The sequence below is a fragment of the Lactuca virosa genome, chromosome 9, assembly GCF_052849685.1.
Source record: "Lactuca virosa cultivar CGN04683 chromosome 9, Lactuca_virosa_CGN04683_v6, whole genome shotgun sequence".
Taxonomy (NCBI): Eukaryota; Viridiplantae; Streptophyta; class Magnoliopsida; order Asterales; family Asteraceae; genus Lactuca; species Lactuca virosa.
In genome coordinates this window covers 201,032,605-201,051,672 of record NC_136434.1, presented here as the reverse complement: position 1 = coordinate 201,051,672, position 19,068 = coordinate 201,032,605, and the positions used below count along the sequence as shown (strand labels likewise).

Sequence of the window (19,068 nt, the reverse complement as noted above, 5' to 3'; positions counted from 1 at the left end):
TCACAGGTACAAATTTGAACATGATCAGAAGATTCAAAGTAGAGGTGTCCAAGAACTTTGAGATGTCGGATCTTGGAAGATTGACATATTATTGGTATTGAAGTTAAGCAAGAGGAATCGGGGATTACTATAAACCAAGAAGAGTATGCTCGACGCTTTGTAAAAGAATCTCGTTTACATGATTGCAATCCGACCCATATTCCCATGGACCTAGGAAGTAAATTGTCGAAGTCCAAAGATGAACCCGGAATCGACCCTACACAATATCGAAAGGTGGTAGGATGCCTTAGATATCTCTTGCAAACAAGACCTGATATGGCATATGCGGTTGGAGTTGGTAGCCAATACATGCAGAGTCCAAGAGAATCACATGGTGGCACAATCAAACACATCCTAAGGTATTTACGAGGTACAACGGGATACAGAATCAAGTACGAGAGGATGGGACAAAACCAACTCATTGGTTATAGTGATAGTAGTCAGAATGTTGACCCGGATGACGGAAAAAGCACAACTAGTCACATTTTCTACTACGAGTCATCTTCGATAACATGGTGTTCGCAAAAGCAAGACACTGTTGCTTTATCATCTTGCGAGGCGGAGTTCATGGCGGCCACAGCGGCTGCATGTCAAGTAATATGGCTTCAAGATTTTCTAGGAAAAATCATGAACAAAGCGCAGGAGAAAGTGGTTCTAAGAGTTAATAATAAGTCGGCTATCGAACTAACGAATAATCTTGTTTTTCATGGAAGGAGTAAGCACATTCACACGAGGTTTCACTTTATTCATTATTGTGTTGAAAACAAACAAGTGGAGGTGGAGTTCATTCCCGGTGAAGAACAAAAGGCGGACATTCTTACTAAACCACTAACTCGAACCAAGTTCAAGGAAATGCGAAGCTTGATCAGAATCGAAGACATCCCTAAAATGACTTAGAGATTCATGGATGATTGTTGGAATCCTAAGTCAAGTAGGACTTGGAGACCATGTAAGAAAGGGATTTTAAGCAAGTCGGTTTTAGAGTCCTAATCTTGTTCTACAAGTCGGTAGAATGTAGGTCTATATACATTGTTTTTAGATCGAGTTATGATCATTAAGAGACATTATAAACATTGTGAGTTTTGAGTGATTTTATCATAATAATCAAAGAGTTATTTTGGTTAATTGTTTTTACATATTTTGAACTTGATACATAACCAACAAAATATAGCTTTAAGTTTCATCATAGTTTCAAGCCTTAGTTTGCATTCAAGAGATGACCAGAAACGAACCAAAAGCATTTTTGATTGATTGATATTATGAGGTCGAGAGATGAATAAGAAGTTGTGTGTCCCCTTATTTGATGAAAAGCTAGAAAAATAGGGCCAAGAGTAGAAGCGTCTGCTTCATGTGTTTCCCTGCCAATCATCCCAAATGCGGGCAAAAACTTTCTATGAAAATTCCTATTGATTTTACAAGCTAAAAGAACAAAACTGATTTCATATGTACATAATATGAAAGAACAACGAAAATATTCAAACTATCAATTCTAAATTTATTAAGTATACCCAAATGTCTGAAGGGTTTGACACAGAGACTTCTTCTGAATTGCCATAGAACTAGAATATCGATAAAGTGATAGAGACGGTAACGCTAAATCAGAACTAGGGAAAAAAACACAAACAACCATCAAGCCAATAATGAACCCTAAATCATAACATATCATAAATTAAACCAACAAAGGATCAACGAGTCATCTAGATCGATTCAAAAACTTGATCTACATACAAGAAGAGTTTCAGTTGAAATTGTACCTCCATGGGCTCGACGAGTAATCTGGATCGATTTCAAAACTAGATATAAATAAAGGAAGAGTTTCAGTTGAAATTGTACCTCCATAGGGTTGTTGTGGTTAACATAGTGGCGATAAAGCTTCAAAATCATCTTGTTTCAGAGTTTTAGGGTATTCCATCGATTGTTTGAAAGTTTAATCAATAGCGATTAATAGCTTCAAGTTCGCAAAGTCAAGTAGCAGGATATTGAAAATTGAAGGAGGGATATTGAAAATTCAAGGCGGTTTGTAAAAAGTTGATGGCTTAACGTGGGGAAATTCACCAATGGCTGGCACACTTCCCCTTATATACTTTTAATGCTATTGCCAATTTTTTTATTTATAGTCATTTATTAGTTACTTGTCTGATTATATTTTGCAATTTTTTATATTCATTTAAGAATTTTATTTTGTGTTTCTTCATTATTTAATATTTCATCCTATTGTAATAAGTTGCAAATATGTCCTGTTAAAACATCATCTTCTTCACAAAAAACTATTAGAAAGTTTTTTTTATGTCAAAGGTATTATTTAAATAATATTATTATTTTTTTAATTACTATTTCATTTTGAAAATAAATATGTAACGTTTGGTTCACATAACATTTTCTGAATAAATTGGAATTTTTCAAAAAAATTAGAATACGTCAAAAATTGGAATCCAATTCTATATTATATTTGGTTCGCAAACATACCATATGATTTTTTTTTCCAATAAAATAAAATGACATGATTGTACTTCTTCTGTTTGTGCTTAATTTTACTTTGTTTTATATCTTGAATGTAAATATATATTATATAAATTATAAAAGTAGTAAATGGTGGTGGTGGGTAGTGGCCGATGGATGTAGCGGTCTTGGTTCGATGTGACAGAGGTGGTGGGTAGTAGTGACAGGTGATGACGGATGTGATGGTGACAACGGTTATGGTGGCAATGGTGATAACGGTGGTGAAAGTGGTGGTGGTGGTGATAGTGGTAGTGATGGATGGCGTTGGTGGTGATGTTGGCAGAGGAGGCTATGGGTGGTGGTGGTGGTAACAATGTTGGTTGAAGTAATGAGTAATGATGATGGTGGAAGGTAGCAGAAGTGACAATAGTGGTGGTGGTGACAGTGACAGTGGTAGTGGGTGGTGGTGGGAATGAATGAGGTGGTGGTGTACTAGTGATGGTATAAATAGTTGAACTCATTGAGAAGGGAGTGAATCACCTTAATCGTTGGGCTTTGCTTGTTGGTTTGGACCATAGATTTTCAAGATATTGGGCCGCTTATGATTTTTGGCCAATATTGGACCTTGGATGATCCTTGGGGTTGGGCCTAAGTTTTTATTAGGCTTAAAAGAATAACTTGGCCCCTTTTACGTTGGACATTAGGCATGTAATGTAGATTTTTAGTTTTTTGTTATGTCCCAATTATTAATTGGGGCTCTGTTTGTTTAGTTAGCACATGGATTTCTCCAGTCTAGTAGGTCGAGTTTTTATCTGGGTTTTTCAGCAGTTGAGGTGAGTTTCCTCACTAGATCCATGGGTCGAAGGCACCAATGCCGGCCCATTGTTTGTTATGTAGAATGTTAGATGACTTGTGATGATTATATGGAAGATCATGATCTGGCTCCTGACATTTGTATGAATGACCAGGGTTTGGCCCTTGAGAATTATATGAAAGACCAGGATCTGGCCCCTGACATTTGTATGCAAGACCGAGATTTGGCCATCGGCACTGAACAGAAAGACCATGGTTTGGCCAATGGCATGAAACGATTATATGTCTATACTTTTGCCCATAGTATTATCTTCTTTCATGTGTGGTATGTGGTACTTGGGGGAACTCACTAAGCTTTATGATTACAGTTTATGTTTATGGTTTCAGGTACATCCAGTTCCAAAGGAAGGGCCCGACGTGATGACACAACATCCTCCCCTCATGATTTCCACATCTGATATAATTGTACTCTGATGTTTTGGATATTATGACTTGATGTTTATTCTGAACAAATTAATGAACGAGTTGACTAGTTTTTAAAAAAGAAAAATTTTACCATTACTTTTTGGCCGTTACAAATGGTACACTAGTAAATTTAGATGAGCCAGCTAACTACAAGGAAGCGATGGCGAGCCCTAAGGCTGCCAAGTGGAAAAAGGCAATATATAGCGAGATCCAGTCTATGTATGATAACCAAGTTTGGAATTTGGTTGATCATGTATCAGGTCGAAAAACAGTTGGGTGCAAATGGATTTTCAAGAAGAAGAGTGATATATATGGAAAGGTACACACGTTCAAGGCACGACTAGTTGCGAGGGGCTTTACTCAAAACCAAGGAATTGACTATGATGAGACCTTCTCACCAGTGGCTAAGATATAGTCTATCAGGATCATGCTTTCCATAGATGCCTTTCCTGATTATGAAATATGGAAAATAGATGTCAAAACTGCTTTCCTCAATGGGAAGTTTGTTGAGGATGCTTAAATGAGCCAGCTAGAGGGTTTGGTACATGAAAAGTTTCCTAATAGAGTGTGAAAGCTTAAGAAATCCATTTATGGGTTGAAACAAGCGTCTCGCAACTGGAATCTTTACTTCCATGAGAAAGTCAAAGAATTTGGTTTATCTTGGAGCGAGGATGAGTCTTGTGTGTAGTTCAAAGCTAGTGGGAGTATAGTAACTTTCCAAGTATTGTATGTTGATGACATACTTCTTATGGGAAACAAAATTCCGACCTGGAAAAAAGTGAAATCTTGGCTTTTGAAGTGTTTTTCCATGAAGGATCTAGGGGAAGCAACCTATATTCTTGGGATAAGGATTCTGAGGGATAGAAAGAAAGACTTATTGGTCTTAGTCAGAGTACATACTTGGACAAGGTACTGAAATAGTTTAGTATGGAAAGCTCCATGAAAGGGGAACTACCCATTCATAGTATTTTCAAGTTAAGTAAGACTCAAATTCCTAATAGAGATGAAGAGATAGCTGACATGAGTTGAGCCCCATATGCTTCGACTGTAGGTTCGATCATGTATGCTATGACATGTACTCGCCCTGATGTGTCTTATGCTTTGAGCATGGTTAGTCGCTTTCAGGAAAATCCTGGCAGAGCTCATTTGACTGCAGTAATTAAAGAACATTCTTAAGTATTTGTGAAGGACAAAGGAAATATTTCTATTTCTTGGTGGAAGTGATATATTGAGAGTGATTGGATATAGTAACGCTAACTTTCAGACAAATCAAGAAAAATGTTGTTCTAAGTCGGGTTGGGTGTTTTTGTTAAACGGTGGACGGTTACTTAGAAGAGTTCCAAATAGGAAACGGTGGCTGATTCTACTTGTGAATTAGAGTACATCACAACGAGTGAGGCATCAAAGGAAGCGGCTTGGTTAAAGAACTTTATTGGTGATCTCGGGGTAGTCCCGACCATTCAAGAGCCATTGGAACTTTTGTGTGATAATGAAGGCGTGGTTTCTTTAACCAAAGTACCCAAGGATCATGGTAGATCCAAGCATATAGATAGAAAGTACCATTACATCAAACATAGAGTTAAAGAAGGTCATCTCCTAGTGAAGAGAGTATCATCATAAGATAATCTTACATATCCTTTCACAAAGGCTCTAAGTAAGGTTAAGCATAACCAACATGCTAGGAGCATAGGCTTGAGAGCTGATATTAGTTTTAGTGGTTTGTTGATACGTTGAAACTTGTAACAAAGTAAATGATTGATTTTGGTGATTAAATAATAGAGATTATTGATGAGTATGGTTACTACCTTTTTCAATTATTTATTCTTGTGTTTCGCTTTGCATGTTTTACTTCCTGAATGATTTGATTATTCGAAACTCCACATTCCTTCAGACCTTTGGAAATAAATAGTGAATCAAGACTGCCATGAATTGAATTGTAGATGTCTATAGGAGTTAGACATTGCAATAATATTTGCTACAATGTTCATGAGTACTTACAAAATGAGATTTTGAGTATTGGATAAGCCCATGCTTAGAGAATTACTTCATGGATTATATAACGAGTGATTCTAAGATGATAATATCTTTTATTCTTAAAACGGAAATATATGAGTTGTAATTTACAAGTCGGTTGTGCATTGGTGCTACAAAAATGCATCAGTAACGTGATGTTATAAAACGGTATCTTGCATGATTTGGTGAGTAAAAGATACAAAAATATAAGTCTAAGTTTATTCCTTCCTTATACCCCAACGAGAAAAGTGATATATTTGGGGCCCTCGGTGATTTGGTGTTGACATTATAGTGATAAGCCCAGCCATGACTAAATTGATGTGTTTAATTAGTAGTCTTATGAGGTCATCACAAATCAGGAAACCAAGAAACATAATTTTGGACAAAAGATTAATTGTAATCAGTGTCTCATGTCCATACTATATCTTGAAGAATCGAGGAATATTTGATCACTTATCTTAGGGCTGATATCTGATCAGATCGGAGTCTGGCAGTTGCTTTGGAAAGCACACTTTGCTGTTTAATTTAAATGTTATACTTACAATTGTAGTTACAGACTTATGCAAGCGTGAGACTATTAGATTAGGTGTCTAAGACAATAACTAAATTGGTATATACTTGAATTAAAAGCAAAGTCCTTTTTAGGGTGCCCTCAAAACTAGTAATTGACAGAATGATTTTTGGAGAGAGTGGTTGATTTATTAGTTTATTATATGATTAATAAATAACAATAAATGATTTATTAATATATTTTAAGATTAAAATATTAATTAGAAATAACATTATTTAATTAATAATTAATCAGAAAGTAATTGGAATTAATTAGATTAGTTAAAAGTACAAGGACTAAAGATGTAATTGTTTAATAGTTGAACAAGAGAATGATTCTTGAAGGCTCCTCGGGTTGGCCGAAATTTGGTTTAATCCTTAGGGGTTCTAGATTATTCCATGTGGATAATATGGATAATAAGAAAGCTAGACAAAGTCAATATTTGAAAGAATATTATTTTATTTCAAATTAGGGTTATCTAGGGTTTTCCTATCAGACATAAATATGACACTTGACCTATATTTTTCGGGCACTCTAATTCTTAGAAGGGTAGCTGAAAATATCATCCCGTATCCTCTCTCCTCTCAAGTATTCTATTGTTAGGATTTCGGTACAAACCATTAGAGACATTGGATTTCTGGTGCTAGCTTTCCAAGACATTTGAAGAAATGAATTTCTTTGATTATTTACTATAATAATCAAAATGTATGTAAGCCCGAATCCCCTATAATTTTCGATTATTGCAGGTTTCCTTAGGGTTCTTTACGTTCAATTGTTTATTGATTTCAATAGACAAAACTTAGATCCAAATAAGTTGCATGTGAACTTAAGGGTTAGGTTATTTCCACCACATGTTTAATTATAACATATAAAACCTATCAGAAAGGAGGCTAAGAAAGTGTTGATTATGGTTGTGTTAGGGTTATTGACAAAGAAATCATGGAGATCGAGTTTCCATTAGGTTTAAATCAATGTGATATATATATATATATATATATATATATATATATATATATATATATATATATATATATATATATATATATATATATATATATATATATATATATATATATATATATATATATATATATCAGTGTTGCAGAAAAACGGCCTAGGCGGCTGATTAATCGCTTGACAGCCTTCAACCGATTACAATTAGGATGATTGGTGGAAATTGATCAAAATCGGTCAACCTCGGGTTTGGCGGCCCTTGGAGGTCCTCGACCGTCGTAGGCGGGAAATATTTAAAAAATTCAAATTTTTTAATTTTCAAATATTACATCAAAATTTTAATTTTTAAGTTTTCAAATTTTAAAATACTATACAAAAATTTACAAAATTTCAAATATTTAAAATTTAAATATTTCAAATACTTATTTTTTTAGGATATACTAATTTTTGAAATAATTTTATGAATAAATTAGGGTCAACAATTAATCGCTGCCTAGTCCGATTAATAGCTTAACACCAGTCGACCGCCGAGTTATTGCCAAACGATTTTCATAATATATATATATATATATATATATATATATATATATATATATATATATATATATATATATATATATATATATAAATTCGATGTAATTAAAACTAAAATTAACAAAACAAAACTAAAACATTATAAAATTAATAAGGAGATTTGAGAGGATTCTTGAACACTTAGAATATTTTATTCACTATGGTGTATTTTTCTCTTTACATTTGATGAGTATTTATACTACATAACATCTTATTTATACATCATAAAAATAGCAATTCAATAGGTAAATGAAATTATTCAAGGGACGAAAATTGTCCATTCACATGCATTGTCTAACTCAATAATTTGATGTAATTTTTATAACACTTCCCCTTGGATGATAAATTTTCTAATATGAGTTCAACCTTGAAGTACTGCCTCATTAAAAACCTTGCTAAAGAAAACCCAGTTGGAAAAAAACATTAACAAAGGGAAAAAGAGTGTAGTATATAGTTGACTCCCCGTCATTTAGACATCTTTTATTTTACGTTTTATGCACATGTCACATTCCGGTGCCATGTACATGTTTTTTGAAGATTGCAGTAGGAAGTGCTTCAGTGAAGAGGTCTGCTACATTGTTGCTGGATTGAACATATTCTATCTCAACCGTTTGATCTTTTATAAGCTCTTGAATGTACTCAAAAAAACTTTGGAGGTATATGTTTTGTCCTGCCGCTCTGGATATATCTTTCTTTCATTTGAGTGACACATGCTGAGTTATCTTCATAAATTAAAAATTGGACCTTTATCTTTATCTAGCCCACATGAAGACAAAATGAGTTGTCTCATCGATCTTAACCATGTGCATTTTCTACTAGCTTCATTTAGTGTAATTACTTCAGCATGATTTGAGGATGTGGCAACAAGTGTTTGCTTTTTAAAGCGCAAGGAAATTGCGGTGCCTCCGTTCATGAATACGTATCCAGTTTGAGATCTAGCTTTATGAGGATCAAATAAATAGCATGCATATGCATAACCAATCAAACCTTGTTTTGAATCATCAGGATACAATAACCTTAAATCAGTAGTTCCTCGAAGATATCGCAAAATATGCTTAATCCCATTCCAATGTCTTTTTGTTGGGGATGAACTGAACCTTGCTAGGAAGTTTACAATGAAAGAAATGTCAGGTCTAGTACAATTGGTAAGATACATAAGAGCCCCAATTTCATTTAGATATGGTACTTCTGGACCAAGAACTTCTTCATTTTCTTCGTGGGGACGAAATGGATCTTTGTTAATAATTAATGATTTAACAACCATTAGGGTGCTTAAAGGATTGTCATTGGCCATATTGAAACGTTTCAAGACTCTTTCTGTATAATTTGATTGATGCACAAGTATTCTGTCAGGTATATTGTCAATCTGCAAACCAAGACAATATTTGGTTTTTCCAAGATCTTTCATTTCAAATTCTTGCTTTAAAAGTTCAATCACTTCAAGTATTTCTTAATTCTTTCCAATGATGTTTAGATCATCAACATAGACCGCTATAATCACATACCCAGATGTAGTTTTCTTGATAAATACGCATAGACAAATAGTGTTATTTTTATAACCTTTACTTGTCAAATAGTCGCTTAAACGATTATACCACATGCATCCAGATTTCTTTAACCCATACAAAGATCTTCACAATTTTATAGAATACATTTATTTGAGTTTTGCACTTAATGCTTCAGGAATTTTAAATCCTTCAGGGATTTTCATATAGATATCAATATCAATTGATCCATACAAGTAAGCTGTAACGACATCCATCAGACACATCTCTAAATTTTCAAAGACTGCCAAATTGTTTAAATACCTAAAAGTGGTTGCATCAATTACCGGTGAATAAGTTTCCTCATAATAAATTCCAAGTATTTGAGAGAAACCTTGAGCCATAAGCCTAGCCTTGTATCTTACAATTTTGTCTTTCTCATTTTTTTTTTCATACGAAGATCCATCTATACCCTAATGGTTTCACAACTCTAGGTGTGAGGATAATGGCCCAAAAACATTTCTCTTGTTAAGAGAATTTAATTCAACTTGCATAGCCTCCTTCCATTTAGCCCAATAATTTCTTCTTTGACGTTCAATGACAGATTGTGGTTCGGGATCATCATTCATAATATCACATGCAACTGAATAAGAAAATATTGCACTTATATCATCAGTTTCATTTTTGGTCATATATTCTATATGTTTGACCATAATTTAGTGCAACATCTTCCTTTCCTAGGGGAATTTTGATATTTTGTATTTCTCCAGGAACACTTTCCTCATGATCTAGTGTATTTTCTACTCCCATTCTTTTTCGTGGGGTTCTTATCCTTAGAACCAAATGGTCTTGTTGAGAGAAAAACTTTAGTAACACACTTGAACAAACGTTAGAACAAGTAATAATGCAGAATGAAGTTTAACTCAGTGGATCATAAAGCTCAACAATAATAATAAGTTAGAGTTAGATAGTTAGATAATTAGGTGCGGAAATATAAGGAAATATAAATGACAACAAGTATTATATCAAGAAGACACTATAAGCTGATTCTTAACTAGGATTGCAGACAATCCAAGTTAGTAAATGAGATCAAGCTTAGTGATTAAGTCAAGCTAACTTGCTCCGAAGAGATAACGATCTTAATATTAGAATCTGAAGATCTTTTAAGACGAGAGAATGAGAGAGAATGCGATATTTCAAGATAGAGATAGAATGATTGATTCATATTTCATTAAGAATGAGAGAACTCTATTTATAGAGTCTCAAGGATTACAAAGTTGAATCTGTCTAAAGGTTGCCATGCAAGGCACACTGGACAAAGAAGTGTAAAGACATAAAACAGATAAAACTAAAACTAAGGTTGATGACTTCAACTACGGATGCAGTTCTTGATTGCGGTGTGGAGCTTGACTGCAGATCTAGTTGATAGATTCAGATCTCTTCAAGTTTAAGAGGTTCAATTTTATGTTTCAACAATTTCCCCCTAAGTGACCTCTTCAACTTTCCTTTCATTTGTCGAGGCTAAGGAATTTGATGAGAATCCACCAAAACTTCATGACTTCCCTGACCCAAATAATTCTCCTTGAGATTTCAAACTTTACTTCCGAGCAAGTGCTGGGTGGATGTCCGCGTCAATTCTTGCAAAGTCACACACAGTCTCTTTTAGAAAAGTACAGGCCCTTTCATACGCAGTCTTCATCTTTGGGTGCTTCTCACATTTGTTCTGATATACCTTTGCAATCAGGAAGATTTCCTCCGGGTTCATGCAAGGGAAATCAGCTTGGGTTTGGATGTAGTCTGAATTTCTTCTGGTGAGAGTATAGTGGATGAATTCTGCTTTCATAAACTTTCTGGGCTTGTAGTTCTTGACTGCAGTGGGTTTGTCGTTCGACCAGATTTTCTCGATTGCAGAACCATGCTTGGCATGGAATCTGTTAAGTCTTTCAAATTCCAGTGGCAACCTCTGATCATCTGGGAGGTTGCGGCCAAACGATTCAAAAACGGTAAAGAACTTTGCGTTGGGAGAGATGGGAATGTCCCAATAATCGTCTGATGGAGGTTCCGCAAAGGTGAGATAGGGCTTGTAGTCATCATCGAGTAATCTTCGGATGGGATTCACCTAGGAATTAATAAGGGATTCATCCATAGTGATGTCGAATCCGTGATCTCTCCAAATACTTTATGCTAACTTAGCTGCTCTCCAGTCAGCTTTCTTTTGTTTGGTTTTGGGAGAGTCGTAGGAGTTTTCGGATGACATTTCAGGGGCTAAGTTTCTGAGATGAGGGGGAGTCTCCGGATGCTGGGAAAAAGGATGTTGAACATCTTGGACTTGTTGAACTGGAGACTGATGAGGAGATTGAATTGGACTTTTCTGAAGACAGGGAACATGAGTTTTCTTTTGTGGAGATGGTTGCGGGGAAGGTTGCGGAGTAGAAACCTTTTTGTTGAGTGATGAGATTTGATAAGATTGGATGCTGACCAAAGTGGATGGGAGTTTGTAAGTGTTGATGCGGATTTGAGTGTTGAGGTGAAATTTGTTCTGAATTGCGGTCTTCGCTCCCCCCTCTTGAGGAAGGAACACCGGGTTCCTCCTCAAGCCATTGCTTAGGACCATCAATTTTGGCACAAACTTCAGTGAACCGAGCTTTGATAGCCTCACTGAGTTGCTGATTGGTGGGGATTGTGTTGTTGAATAGCAGGTTGTGGATCTCCTTGGTAAATCTGAGAATCTCCTGGCCATGGAAGTTTGAGGATAAGGAGTGTCTGAGGTTGTTGATGGTTGATTGTAAGACTGAAATAGCGGAATCATAAGCATTGTGAGTTTCCTTAACAAGCTTCTTTGAATGAGCATCGTGACCCGCAATGAGTGATTGAAGCTCAGTTTTGATTGCGGCCACTTCAGTGATGAGTCGCTCCGCAGTGGTGATAAATTGTTGATGATCTGCCTTCCGGCTTGTATCCAGGGCTCGGATACCTATTTCAACCTTGAGAGAGATTTTCTCAGCAGCAAGTCGTTCTCTTACTTCCAAACGTTCTATCCTATCAATTAGGGATTGCGGGCCAGGCATATCTTCTGGCTGCAGTTGGCTGGATTTTACTGCGGCTAAGATCTGCTCGATCTTGTTTTGCAGGTTTAGAAACTCTTTCCTGGAAACAACCATTTTCTTCTTCTTCTTCTTTTCCTTAGGCTTTGAAGTAGAGTGCTGGGATCCGCTTGATTCTTCTTCGTCGTCGAAGATCATCACCATATCATCTGATCGTTCCGTTTGGGTGACGTCATTCATGTCAAATTCATCAAAGCCAAATGTAGGCCCGGAACCGACTTCGATTGCGGTTCCAGTATCTTGAGAGTCTTGAACAGTTTGAGTTGGAGGGGGTTGGGATGGACCTGCACCATATGGAATGGTCTGAGCTTTGTGGATGGTCTCAGCCATTGCGGTCATCCATTCTTGAACTTTGAGAATATTGGCTATGGTGTTGGTGTTGTTGATTGCATCTGCCCAGTACTTAGCCACCATTTGAATTTCTTTTTCTTTTTGCTGAAGTTGCTGTGTTTGCCTATCTTTTCGAGACTGAAAAGCCCTGCGAAAAGCTTCATATTTCTTGATAACAGACTCGGTAGTGGGACGATCCCGAGTGAAGGTATCATCAGATTCATAACCGTCAAAACTTTGATTTCGCACCGAGGCGTCCCTCGGGTTCACGGATCCTTGCACATTTATGCTCACCATGCCTAAACCACTTGTATGTAAGGTAAGCAGAGTAGGATTTCCTGAGCTTCCTTGGTCTCCTTGACCCCTAGTCAAGTTTGGCCTCGACTCAGTTCTGGCAAGGACTGAAGAATTGTCATGCGGTTGGGAAGGTGTATCAAGTGTTTGGAGTACAAAGTCAAGTATGGAGCGCAACTCCTGTTCCTGAAAGAAATGAAGTTTGGAAGCCCTGGAGACCTTAGGGCGAGAAGAACCAATTAAATCTCTTGGGATTTAGCTGGAGGAGAGTCTCCACATTTTGATGAAGCAGACACACTTACTGTGTCTGAGTGGCTAGGAAGGGTTGAAGCAAGTGGGTCTGCAGGGACCCCAAGGATTACTGGAGTCTTTTGAGAGACTTCAGTATTAGTCCGGTCACACATTTGGCTAGAACTTTGGTTGGTTTTGCGTTTCTTGAGAACAAGGATGGGGACTGAGTCATCATCAGACTCATCTTCAACATTGATCGCAGGGGTCTAAACTGGATCAGAGTCTTCATATGAAGTGACAACATGTCTGACTTTACGTTTCTTGGATGGTTCGACTTCTTTGGATGGAGTGTTTTTCTTGAACTTCCCTCGTGAGGTTTTTCTTGAAGAAAGCTTCTTAAGTATTTGGGCTAAACGAAGGTTAGAGAGAGTAGTAGAAGATGGAGCTGCGGTATGTGCAGGATCACGAGGTGCAGTAGAGGCAAGTATATTCTGGTTGGGTAGAGGCGGGGTAGAAAGGTATGGGTCAATACCTTGCGTAGCCTCAATGTGATCAGTGGCATCTTTTGTCTCAAGGCCAACAGTAGTCAAGATATGTATGGGTAAACATCTTAAAGGTCCAAAAACAGATTGATCTTTGGAGGGAGGGTACCTTTTGAGATCACGAGTGACGAAGAAATTGATGTCGCTGCCCATGCTGATCTTCGCATCGCGGTGAAGGTCTGAAATGCACAAGGACCAAAACCGTACAAAGGTTAGCTCTGTAGGATTTTCCCTCGGAGTCTCCTTAGGGATGTAATGAAGGAAGTCATCCCATAAGATCTGACCGTAGTTGACATCGTGGCCTGTGAAGATACTCCATACGAGCTCCAGTAGTTTGAGGCCCATGTTATCAGTGCCTCCGGTTCTTCCTGACAAACTGCGGATCACATAGTGACAGACGAACTGCCAGACCGCAGGGAGTTGGTTTTTCTTGAACTCTCCTATCCCCTTTAGCTTCTTCTGGTAACCCATTTGGTAGAGTGAGGAGATGATGTTTGTCACGCTGGGAGAGATGAACTTGGTAGAGAGATGAACTAGTAAATTGATTGCATTCAGAAACTTATCTTTGGTCAAGATGACCAGGGAATCATCCATTAAGTTCAAATGAACTTCTTGCAGATTGTTGAGGGGACGGTACGCCGAGAATGCACATTTGAAAAGTGTGGAAATTGGAACCACATCAGTGAAGGAATCAAAGGGTCCAAACAGTGGGTGATTGGTGATGAACTTGATCATGAGTCGAATAGACTCATTGTAGGAGGAATGATCTTCAAAGATTGCCCTAAAGTTTCTTGAGGCAATGGATGGCGATTGGTTCCTTGTGGTGGAATCAGAACCAGCTGGTTGAACGGAACCAGAAGCTTTGGATTGCTTCTTTGAGATGCCAGACTTCATCATTTTTGAAAAAGCGTTTGTAGAACTTGCAGAAAACTTGAGTGCAAGAAGGTGAAGAAGATGAAGATCGTCTAAGAGGGTTCAGAAAGCGTAAAGCTTTCTTGCATGAGAGAAAAAGGTTTTATAGGGGCGGATTCCAAAAGTTTATTGTTTTTACCCTATATGTGGCGGTTAAAGATAAAAACCCTTGAGTTTTTATTTTTACAAAAAGGTTAATTTCAGGCACAAAAACGATTGAAAACAGAAAAGGTTAAATGTTTTTGATTTTCCAAAACTGTAGCATTTAATGAAGTGTCAAGCCCATTATCACACGTTTGAGGATCGTGTGGTGAGGGGCTTAAGTCCGTTGAATAAAGGTGGAATTTGAACGGATTTGACAGCTTGCGGCAAGATGGATAAGACGGTTTAATGAAAAAGATTTCTTTTATTGGGAAACTATTTTATTTGATTTCAAACCCAAAATAGGTTTGACAAAAGGATCATTTGAAAAAAGGAGAACTGAAACGGTGATGTGATATACAAAGAATGTTTTTGAGAATGTTTTTCTAATTTAATGAAGGATCATTAAATAGCACACAATGTCCTTTGGAATTTATGAAGTGGTTGAGAGTTCATTCAATGTGACTGCGGATTGGTCAGTCATTGCGGATTGATACATCAATGCTGAGAGATTTTTCATGGCGGTGGATGGTTCTCAGACTGTGGTAGAATGAACTGAGATAAACACTTGAACAAGATCAGAAATAACAAACAATAAGGACCGTAGAAATATAGGTATGATATATGGTTGCGATACACAAAGTATACTGAAACCATGTATGATAGATATATTTTGTTAGGACCGCATCGGGGACCAGAGATGGTCTGTGGTACCTATCAATTCAAAAAGAACTGCAGGTCCGGATTCATCATTCCTAACATTTGTAAGAAACTGTTGAGTTTTGTAGAGTCAAGTGTTTTTGTGAATACATCAGCAATCTCTTCATGAGAGTTAACAAAAATCAGTTCAATGTTACCTTTCAGAATGTGGTCTTTGATGAAATGATACAGTAATTCAATATGCTTCGTCTTAGAATGATGAATTGGATTGTGGGAAATTGCTATCGCACTCTCTAAGTCACAGTAAATCGGTATCCACAGCATCCTGTATCCGTATTCCAAAAGTTGTGTTTTCATCCACAAGACTTGTGAACAATAGCTCGTTGTGGCCACATATTCAGCTTCTGCGGCAGACAATGAGACACAGTTTTGTTTCCTTGATGACCAGCTGACGAGTCTTCCACCAAGAAATTGACAGCCACCGGAAGTGCTTTTTCTATCCAATCTACATCCAGCATGATCCGCATCGGTGAAAGCTTGTAGGCTGAAATCATTCCCTGCGGGATACCAGAGGCCTAGAGTCTTGCTGCCCTTTAAATATCTGAGATTTTGCTTAGCTGCGGTCATGTGAGATACTTTCGGATCGGTTTGGTATCTTGCGTATATACCTGTTGCGAAGACAATGTATGGTCGGCTTGCGGTGAGGTACATCAGAGAGCCAATTATTCCTCTATAAGTTTTGTGGTCTACTGATTCTCCGGAAGGATCAGCAGAAATCTTATATCCGAAGGCCATATGGACCTTGGCAGAGGAACAGTTGTCCATTGAGTATGTCTTCAGTAGTTCAGAGGTGTATTTCTCTTGATGGATGAATATCCCTTGAGGGACTTGTTTCACTTGAAGTCCTAGAAAGAAATTAATCTCTCTATTCCTGCTCATTTGGAACTTGTTGGTCATGAGCTTTGCAAATTCATCCACCATCCCCTGATCAGTTGATCCGAAGATGATATCATCCACATATATTTGTACAAGCATAAGGTGATTACCATTTTCCTTTCTAAATAAAGTGGGATCAATCACTCCTCTTTTGTACCTGGACGAGACAAGAAATTCGGAGAGAGTGTCGTACCATGCTCTTGGTGCTTGCTTTAGACCATAAACTACTTTCTCAAGCATGTAATAGTGATCTGCGAATTCAAGACATTTGAAGCTCGGAGGTTGCTGAAGATAAACCTCCTCTTTCAATTCACCATTCAGGAAGGCACTCTTTACATCTATTTGATGTACATTGATATTCTTGTGAGCAGCATATGCTAAGAAGAAGTGTATGGCCTCCATCCTGGCTATTGGGGCATATGTTTCATCATAATCAACACCTTCAAGTTGACTATACCCCTTAGCGACTAGCCTCGCTTTGTTTCGGACGACCGCACCAGATCCATACAATTTATTCTTGTACACCCATCTGGTACCAACAACAGTGTGAACTTTTGGCTTCGGAACGAGTTGTCATACTTTGTTTCTTTTAAACTCTTCCAGTTCCTCTTGCATCGCAGTTATCCAGTCGGGCTCCATTAATGCTTCTTTGATGGTTCTGGGCTCGACCGAATACATAAATGCTGCATAGTGACAATGATCAGATAAATCTCTTGAGGATCGAGTTTGAATAGTTGCGGACGGGTTGCCGATGATTTGACCCGGTGGGTGGTCCTTCGTCCATACATGTAGACGAGGTTGTAGATGATCAGCAGCTACAGTGGATGGAATGTCTTCAATATCTGAAGACTCTGCGGCAGAAGAAGGCAGTTCCTCCTGGACTTGTGAGCAGCCCGCTGAATTCTCTTGGACTGGGAAAGTGGGATTAGAATTATCTTGAGCAAGTGAGAGAGGTTCCCCCTGGACTGCAGATGGGAGTTCCCCTTGAACCTGAGAAGGTTCCCCCTGGATTGTTGAGAGAGTGATAACCCTTGGATCGATTTCCGTGTCAATATTCTCTATATCTTCATCGTCTGAATCTGAGGAGACACTTGATGGAAGAGTAAATCTTCGGATAGGGACCAGAGATTTTTCCTCAAGTACTGGAACCTCAATGGTTGTCACTAGGTTCGGAGTGGAGCTTTCCCCCTCAACCGGCGAAGTGGAAGTATTAAGTGACACATCATCGGATAGAGTAGGACCAGAAACTTCGGCATGCTGCTGTTGAGCTTCCGGGGACACAAGAACTTCGGAGAGTTGAGCAGTCTCTATAGGGTCAAAGAGATCATCATAGTTTATTTCAACTATGTTTAGGGGACCCGAGGAGGCTGGGATATCACTTTCCAGGATTGCTTTGGTTTCATCTGAAGGAGCAGTGTTGCGGACGTAATAGTCATCGAATTTGACGTCGAAGCTTTCCACTACTAGTCTCGTGCGTCTGATGAGAACGCTATATGCTACTTTGTTTGTTGAGTAGCCAAGGAAAATGCCTTCATCCGACTTAGGTGCGAATTTGTTTAGATGATCCTTGTTGTTGATCACAAAACATCTACACCCAAAGATGTGAAAGAGTCTGACATTTGGCTTGCGGTTGTTAAGGCCCTCATATGGAGTTTTGTTGAGACACTTGCAGACAATGCTTCGGTTTTGAACAAAGCATGTTGTGGCCATTACTTCGGCCCAGAAGTAAAGAAGAAGATGTGAGAAGTTCAGCATAGATCTGGCTGCTTCTACCAGAGTTCGGTTTCTTCGCTATACTACTCCATTCTGCTGCGGTGTGTAAGGAGCTGAGAAATTGTGACTGATGCCTTTTGAAACCAAGAAACTGTTTAGAAGATGATTAGTGAACTCGGTTCCATTATCACTTCGGATGCGGCACACTGTTAATTTGATTTGAAGTTCGATTTCTTTGATAAAATTGATCAGCATCTGCAGAGTTTCGGATTTGAGTCTCAGGGAGAAGACCCAAGTGAACGAGTGAATTCATCAACTATAACCAGTATGTATTTTTTGTGGTGGAGACTGGCTACGGTAGATGGACCGCAGAGATCAATGTGTAATAGTTCCAGTGGTTCAGAAATTGAAGAATCAATTACCATAGGATGGCTTGCTTTTGATTGTTTTCCACATTCACAGGCTGAGCAGAGGGTGTTGTTGTTGAATTTGAGAATGGGAAGACCTCGGACGAGTTCTCCGGTGACCAGATTGTTGATATTCCTGAAGTTAAGATGGGCTAGCTTACGGTGCTATAGCCAGCTGACTTCGGATACTGCTTTGGATAGAAAGCACAGTTGTGGTTTCTCAATGATCAGAGAAACGTCCAAAGGATACATGGTCCCTTCGGACTTGGATTTGATCAAACAGGTGCATCTATCGCTTGTCATTATGTAGCAGTATTCATTATCAAATTCAACCTTGTGGCCTGCTTTACACAGTTGGCCTACACTGATGAGATTGTGTTTAAGACCTTCTACGTAGGCTAATTTTTAAATATAGAAGTTTCCTGTAGTAAGCACACCGTTACCTCGAATTATTCCATTCACATTGTT

General features: G+C 38.0%; 1 pseudogene; it reads left to right on the top strand.

Annotated features, from left to right (window-relative positions):
* Nucleotides 1-204: 204 nt before the first annotated feature.
* Nucleotides 205-936, top strand: LOC145140190 (secreted RxLR effector protein 161 pseudogene; annotated as a pseudogene).
* The last annotated feature ends 18,132 nt before the right edge of the window (nt 937-19,068 follow it).